The following is an 8888-nucleotide window of genomic DNA, read 5'->3' as shown; positions in this document are numbered from 1 at the left end:
CATCTAGAACAATACCTGGCACACAGTGAGTGCTGAGTAAGTGAGTCTGAAAGATTTCAGGAGACAGATCAGTTGTCTGACCAAATCAGAATTAGCTGCTTCGCTTGTCTTCTAATGCTGACCTGGGTCATATTAAACCAAAGAGATGTCTAAGAATGAAAGATTCTAGTATAAACGAATTCCTGTAATCTGCTCCATACCAGGGAGCTTGTTCCAATGCTTGTTAGTATTTGGATGCAGAAATTCTCAGTGATCCCTGCTAATCAGCTAATTTGCCTCTTTCTATCAATACTTACTAGCTATTAGTTTCTCCTGGCCAGTCTCCACCTAAATTTCCTTATAAGAGCTTGCTTTTAAATGAGGAATTTTCTTTGCTTGCTTTGCCATCTCCTTGCTTGGCTTTTCTTTCTCTAACAAGCACAACAGCATGCTGCTGCATCTTCAAAGAGTAAATTAATTCCGTCCGCAAAAGGGTCAAGTGCTAGAAAGTGCATAGCCATGCAGTTTGCATGGCAAGATACAGAAGATATGATGCTAATAAGATTCTAAGATGAGAACAGCAGACTGTCTCTGGGGATTCAGATGAAGGGGTCTGTAAATTTTAAAAGGAATAGTCTCCGAAAACTAATGATGTCTGCTTTCCAATTCATTAATAATGTGGAGTGGGGAGATGGGAGTGAGATCCAGGCCATGCTTTGAAATATCAAAATGTAACAAGGAAGAAAACAGTAAGAGCGATCTCAATGGGGTCATAAAGCTGGGAGAAGAAGGCAAACTGTAAGAAGATGTGATGGTGCTGGTTGGAGGGGAGGGAATCAATCCACCCCATGTGTGTATATTTATGTGCATATAGTACCTTTATCTATACACGAGTAGATAAAAAGTTCTTCTGCTACGAAAAAAAACACTGCAACATTGATAAGGCTTTTGCAATTTTCATATTTAAGGTGACTGAGAATATTTCAAGTATTGTAAAAACACGTCTAAGCTGTCTGCCTTTCCATATTTACAAATCCTGCCCTTCACCTCTTTGCATTGCATACAAGGAACTGAGTAACACAACCTCAACCTTGTTTGCAGTTAATAGTGGAAGAAAAAAACCCTCAGGCAAAGCCTAATGAACCAAGGGCAATTCTGAGCTCTTGTCTCTAATATCTGCCGAGACAGTGTCTTTCCAAGGGCTTCCTGGACATATTGTGTGACCTTGCTGCTTTACATCATTAAAATTTCCCATTACTGGAATGGTGTTTGCATGGAAGGGCCGTTGTGCAGATATTATGGCTGAGTTTCTCCCTGCTGCATTCGGAGTTTGTGCTAATAGAAAATGCTTCTCTGCTTGAACAGTTCCCTTGAGCTGGGGGGTGTACAGCAGCAGGAGAGTTTAGCTTTGGCTTTTATTTTGACAAAGCTATTACATTTTGCAGATTGAGGTTATGGTCTTTTCTCCTATCTCTGTATTTTATCTGCATGATATTTTCTGATATCCCTTTTAAACCCCCATTAGTTACGATTGAGGCTCTGAGGTGGCAGCCTGCCTTGGAGCCGTGATACCGTCAGCTTTTCTTACAAGCCACTAAATAGACTGACTGATTCAGTAGTGTTCAGTCATGTGTAACCTTTCCAAGGGGACTAGCTTCAGAAAGGAGACACATATGTGCCAGACAGACACTTGTGTGTTTGTGTGTACGTGTGTGTATGGTTACTGCAACACCAAGGGACCAACAGTCTTAAAAATGAAAGTGCATCCTTATTCTCCAGGGCCATAAGTTCCATCGGCCATGTCTTCCTTCTGAGCTTCCCTCTTCTGCAGGTGGCCGACTGCACCATGAAGCTGTGGAGGCTGACAGCATTGATGGCATTTCTAAACTCCAGGCCCCCCCTCAGCCTGCTTTACTACCCTCCTAAGAAGCTGCTGTTCTGGCTATTCTCTTCTAAACTTTGTTTCATCCACAGTCATAGTGTTACATGTTCATGCAACTCTAATCTTATAATTTTAGCAGAAAGTTTCACAATAATGAGTGATTTTGCCCAGAGGGAGTAGAAATATTTCACAGTACTGGTTATACAGCCATAGACTGTTTAGAACCAACTGAAAGGGTGAGATTCCTTGGCCAGCCCTCCCAAATCTCTAAGCAAACCATAGCCGATGGAGAGATTTTGAACCCAAAGTTAGTGCTCTAATTTCTACAGCAAGATAATGTGACCATTTCTTTCCTTATGGCTTTCCTATTTTAAGTAAGCACAGTGAATTCTTCCCAATAAATCCTTCTGAAACTGGGAGCGTAGCACAGCCACATGCCTTAAACACTTCACTTTGTCCACCTTCTCTTGAAAATGTGGGACGTTGTGGCCTAGAGTGGGGAGTGTCACGGAGAGGGGGTTATAGAGGTGAGGAATTTATTTCCCCAGGAAATCTCATTAGCGATGCAGTGCCTGTTTTTCATTTTCATTGAGGTTTCTGCTCTTCGGCTTTGTTTTCAGCTGAGTAACTGAGCCTGAAAGCCGTCTGGTGACTCACAAAAGGTCACACTGAGAGTCCGGGGCACAGACCGGAGCACACTGCCTACCTGTGATTGATGTGTATTAAAGCTGTCTTGAGCCACTCATAAACACAGCAAGAATCCTGTTCTCTTTTCATCAGTGCTCTTGACCAAGACTTGATTTACTGTTTTGAAATCAGCTGCTCCTTCAGTCCTCTACAATAGCTTCTTTAATAGCTTGTCATAACAGTTGATGACAATTTGGAAAAGCTCACATATTCAATATATTTTTTAAATTGACTTTGTGCTATTCTAGGTACCAAGGCTTTATAAACAGTCTAATTGTTCCCTGAGTGTTTGCTGACCAAAAGGAAAGTGTTGATGAATCAGACCCTCCTTTTCTATCTATGAAGGTATTGAGATGTGTATTCAATATCGTAGCAAATCACTGCTGAAAATTGGTTCCATGTCCCTGAGGCTACTTACCTCAAAAGGTGAAACAGCAGAAGTACCTGCTAGACAAAACCGACCAGCTCTGCTATTTTTCTTTCTTTCTTTCTTTCTTTTTTTTTTGAGTTTTCTTGATGATATTCTTTTAAAGTTTGTCCTGACAAGGGATTGAAATTGGATGAGTGTTATAAGAGACAGTACAGTTTTTGTTCTAGTAAAGAATAATAATAATCATTTATACCCATTGAGTGTGTTTGTCAATTTGATACCTATGGCTGTATGATAATGAAGTTTAAGACTGATGTCAATCTGACTGAGAGATTAGTTGTATAATCTCAGAAGAAATGTGTGCACAGCATACATAAGATTTAACTGAACACAGCAACAATTTAAAACAAATCTCTATTTCTGATCAGTTGGTTACCTTTTGATGGCCTGGGAAAGTTGAACTGATCCCCGACCTCCCAACAGCCACTTCCACAGCGATATCCAGGAATGCCTGCTGGGGTGATCTTCAGAATATCTAATGACCAATTTGGCAAGTACAGCGACCATTCAGAATGGATTACCAGTCATACAGAATAGATGCCGGTGCCGCTGTTCCAGAACATCCAACTGAACATCAGCTGTGCTCCTTATTCCTCTCCACGTGTACAGATTCTACCTATCCTTAAATTTCATTTCTTACTTGAAGGCTTTTATGTTCCATACAGTTCTATTTCTTGATTCTGAATTCCTACAATATTACAGCCTGTGCGTCCCAAATGTCCCTATACCATGTGCTACGTTCTATTGTTAGTCTATTTTGTACTTCCCCACAGCACAGTGTTGTGCACATACATTTCAAAAGTATTTTTGAATATAGAATATTCTGATGAAAATACCAGATGAAAATATCAGAATATTCTGATGAGATGATGTTTGAAAGTGCTACATTTGATATAGAACTAATTTGAATTTCCTTTGTGGACTTGAACTTGGTATCCAAGTGTCCCGTTTTCTTTTAGAGGGGCCACCTGAAAAACATTTCAGCAAAGAACTGTAACATCAAGACACTGTCACCAGTGCCTTTTCCACTGTAAGTTTTATTTTCTTATGTACTCTACCCATTTTCCAGATGTTGAGACACTTTGCTCCATTATGTTGAATTTGGAGTAGAATTGTGGGCACAACTGCTGTAGCAATGGAAGAGTTTAGTTTTCACCAGAACCTATGGAGGTTTGTACCCAGAAAAGCTGAATTTATATAAATTAGGTCATAGTTTCAGATTTGAGCAGAATATGTCATTCCTCTAAAGAACAGAAAAAATTACATATTCAGATAAATTTATAGGAAGTCCCCAAGTATTTGGCTTTTTGTTGAAAGTTTAGTTTGATTATTTGGAACTAGGAACATTTTTTCCCCACATAAATGATATCAAGAGAGTCAAGGTTTCAAGCTAGCCCTACAGTGAATCATTATTAAACCCTCCAGCAAAGAAGGGGGCCTGAATTCTGCCAAGAGGGTTTTGGAAAGAAAGGTGGAGATGGATTATCTGAGAAAGACTGTGAGGGTAGCACCTCTGAGGCATTGGGTATGTCCCCAGGTGATGGCTAATGTATTTCTTTTGTAAAGCTAGAGTAGGATGTAAGGGCTCAAAAGCAAATGTGAGTAAGTGGAAAATTACGGGTTGCTTCCTGAAAGCAACAGGATAAGCCATGCAGGGCAGTAAAGTGAACATCAGAACAGAATTAGGAGAACTAGTTCTACTCCTAGCTCTGCTACAACTTCTCTGGTTGACCTTCAATGTATCACTGCCCCTCTCTGGGCCTGTTTCCTCATCTACAAAATGAAGGGCTTCTTGATACAAGGCTTCTTTCAGCTAGCACAAACCATGGCAGTCATCTTTCCTGTAATGTCATCTCTACCCAAATCCTTGTTCTGTCCTCTTCATGTGCTTCTGTATCTTCTTGTATTTATTTCATTCTGCTGAATCCAGCCAGTCCTTCCACTTAATGCACTTCCTCTCACCTTCCTTTCCCCACAGGCTAACCATAATAAAATAGACAGGGGAGAAAAACACCTCCTGGTTATCATAGACCATATTCTATTTATTATAAATATGTCCATGCTTATTCTCTCTCTTAATCTGAAAACTCCTTGGGAACAAAGAATATACCTTCTTTTATTTCTGTAATATATGTTAAAGCACCTGATGGATGTAGAAAATAAGACAATGATGTTGACATGTTGATGTTGACAGTTTTTTTTTAAAGTATATTTGCAAAGAAAAATGAACAGTGATTCCCTGCTAAAATCATTTAAACCAATGAGGCACTTGGGAAAAACAAGTGGGATTTCAGAGGGGAGAAAGAAAAAAATAAGCTAGTTGGCTTGTTCACATTTGAGGTCTGCATGGCATTCTCCCAGATGAAAAACCTGGCTTACCAAGTGAAACACATCAAGTGGAATTTTGATTCACTTCCAAAATGTTGTATTTGGGGATTACCAAGGGACATGAGAAAACTTTTTTGGGGGTGGAGGGGTAGTGGAAATATTTGATACCTTGATTCTGGTAGCAGCTATGCAACTGTATAAATTTATAGAACTGTACAACTTAAAAGGGTGAATTTTAGTGAATGTAAGCTATGCTTTAATAAACCTGACATAAAATTAAAAGATTATAAAAGATACATATATCTATGCTAGAAGAAAGGTAACCAAGTAAAGTGATTTGCAGACTTATTTTTTCACTTATTTTAAACTCACAAGAGCAAACTACAAGAAAAGATAAGATATTATATTTTAAAAATTAAACAAATTGACTAGGAAAGAAATAGTATCCCTTTTTCTATTATTTTAATATTTCTGAAAGCATAACAGAATATTGCTACTTGTGCATACACTTGTCATTAACTCTGTGCTAGTTCTAGTGGATACAGTTGGTACAAACCAGTGCTAATTGCTTTTATGACACTGCTAATTAAAGCTACCTGCAACTATTTGGTTTGAGTTATATGATTTCACAGTGAATTGAGAAGCCACTGAGTTTTATGCCAGTGTGTATGTGTGATTATCCTCCCTTACGGAAATATAGATAGCATTATTGATTCAAGTTGGCTGCTTAGACTGTCAATGGTTACTTGAGTCTGATTGTTGTAGCTCAGGTTTTGGTACTTTTGTCTGATAAGAATGCTGGTGGCATCATCCAATATTTAGATGAATATTTTCAAAGCTCAATTTTTTTTCATATAGGTCCCTTAAGGATTATAGAACAACTTCCAAGCTTGCGCTTTCATGAGTAACTGATATTCTTAACTTCTCTGTCATTGTATGTGTGAAAGGTTGCAAGTAATGGCTAATCTATTTTCCAGATCTGTTCTTTTCTTACATCATAATAGAGTTATAGCAAGTGATGTGGCTAGTCACATTTCCCAGCCTCCCTCGCAGTTAGTATGATTAAATGAGTAAGTTCTCTCCAATGGTATGTGAGTGGGCATGATGCATACCACTTCTAGGGTAGGGCTTTTAAGAAACCAGGTGTGCCTTCTCTGTGCTCTCTTTTTCCTTCTACTAGTTGGAAAGAAAGAGTTGGTGTGCATTTCTCCATTTTAGTGAGCAGTGGGAAAAAATCTTTCCCAATGTGCCTGTAGAAGACTTCCTCTTACATCTGGAGGACATGGCCATACCTAGCTCCAAGACTATCTGGGAAATTGGGTATCTAGTTATTTTCGCCTCTACAATTGGAAGTAGAAAGGATAAGGGGGTTAGGAATGGGTAGCCAATAAACAATGCCTGAAATAATGACCTAAGCACACAATACAATAAATTAGAAGAAGAAAAAAAAACAATTTGGATGGAGAAAATTAAAAAGTTAAAAAGCAGAAAATAATAACGTAAGTAAAAAGACTGAAAGGACTACTTAATAAAACCATTTCCTGGTTCTTTAAAAGTCCAACGTAATTGTACAATCTCTGGCAATTCTGATCAAGACAAAATAGAGGAGACTAAAATAAACCACAGAAGACAGGTAAGATAAATATAGACACAGAAAAAAATTTCAAGTGTGAAAGAAAGGTAGGTTTGAATTAATGCTAACATATTTGAAATCTAAATTAAAAGGTTGATTTTTCTAGAAAAAAATATATAACAAAAATTGGCTCAACAAAAGATAGAATAAGGTCATAGAAGAAATTTTAAAAGTAGTCAAAGATATATCCCTTAAAAAAAACCCAGATCAAATGGTATTATGGGTAAATTGTATTAAAATTTAAACAGATAATTATTAGGTTAAAAAAATTTTTCCAGAATATAAAAAGATGAAGAGCTTCCCCACTAACTCTATATGGTTAGCATAATCTTGATTATAAATCCATACAAATAACATTAAATAATAACAGAATAAGCCAGTTTAACTATGAACATATAAATCCTAAATAACGAAAGTCTACACTGCTTTCAAAGAAAATAATATATTTCTAACAGATATAAGATTCATGTTTTTGAATCTTATATCTTATAACATAATTAAAATCTATGTCTGGAATGCAAGGATAGTTTAACATTAAGAAACATTAATTTAATACATTACATTATCAAATTAAAGTAGAAAATCACATAATCATATTAAAAGATGCCAAAGAACAGTTTAACACCTATTCCTAATTAAAAGCAGTTTTAAAAATCCTTTGGCAAGCTGAGAAAGATAAAAACAAATACCTTAATCCAATAAAGGTATATATCAGAAATCTGTAATAAACATTATAAAACATTATAATTGAAATATTTGGCAGAGATGGCTAGCTGTACCCTACTACCAGTTCCCCTCATCTTCCTTAGTAATGTAACCCAGATTTTTAGCCAGGGTTGTGGTTTTCTGGAATAAAAACCACATTTCTCAATTTCCCTGGCTACTAGGTATAGCCATGTGACTGGATTAGCTAAGTTTGACCAATGGATATAAATAAAATACCATGAGCAATTGTCCTTGTCAACAAGGATGAATTTCAAAAGCCCACAGTATCAAGTTACAAAAGGCTACACATGTTTTGATACCAACTATGTAAATGTTAAAAACACACCAGATAATAAATATAACTTATAGCTGCACATTAAAATCATAAAAATATTTTAAATGTTCTTAAGGGTGAAACACACCAACATCAGAGTGAATGGGAAGGGAAAGGGTTGGTGCTTTAGCTGTGTTTGTAATATTTTATTTCCTTAAAATTAATAAGAACAAAAGCAAAAAAGTCCTGAACCAAATATGGCAAACAAATAGCTATTAAACTTGGGTCATATTAAATGACTCAGCTATTAAATTAAGGTTATATTATTTTATGTGCTTTTCTATGTGCATAATTTTAAAACTTTAGTTGTATAAAGCAAAGACTTGAAACAAAAGGAGGTCAAAATAAAGCAGCAGGGGTGAATATGGAAAGAAGAAGCCCCATTGCTTTGTTCTCAGATTCCAGAGTGATTGAACATATATGAGCCTCAGGGCTTGGCCTAATTGCCTCCTCCCTGAGTAAATAAATGTCCCAAAGCAAAAGCTAAAGGTAGTCTCTTTGATTTGTCATATCCCAGAGATTGTTCTGATGAGGGAATCAATTCAGATGCTCTATTGCTAGCAATAAATTATTAAATGACTACAATCAGTGTAAAGCTACCCTTATACCTCTATTTACTTCAGGATTTGGTTTTTTTTCTGAATTTATCTAATAATATTAAATCAAGATATTAGAAAATAAAATGTAATACACTCCTTCATAACCAGAAACACAAAGGAAAAAAAGCCTAAGAATAAACTTAACAAGAAATATGCAAGATCTATGTGGAACAAAACTGTAAAAATGTACTGAAAATCATGAAAGGAAATCTAAACAAATGGAAAGATCTATTCTCTAAATGAGAACACTCAATAATTTACCAACGTTAATTCTCCTCAAGTTAATCTATACATTTAAATTAAATCCCAAT

The 8888-nt window shown here is 36.6% G+C and overlaps 1 long non-coding RNA gene across 1 annotated transcript in view; it reads left to right on the top strand.

Moving 5' to 3' along the window:
- The first annotated feature begins 3935 nt into the window (after window positions 1-3935).
- Window positions 3936-8888, top strand: part of LOC117202631 (uncharacterized) — a 67535-nt gene continuing 62582 nt past the window's right edge. The window contains exon 1 of the long non-coding RNA XR_004485118.2: window positions 3936-4008. This is a non-coding gene — a long non-coding RNA (uncharacterized LOC117202631). The remainder of the gene's footprint in view (window positions 4009-8888) is intronic.

This window comes from Orcinus orca, chromosome 20 (assembly GCF_937001465.1).
Source record: "Orcinus orca chromosome 20, mOrcOrc1.1, whole genome shotgun sequence".
Lineage (NCBI taxonomy): Eukaryota > Metazoa > Chordata > Mammalia > Artiodactyla > Delphinidae > Orcinus > Orcinus orca.
Note: the sequence above shows the minus strand (reverse complement) of the source record. Positions and strands in the feature narration are given on the sequence as shown.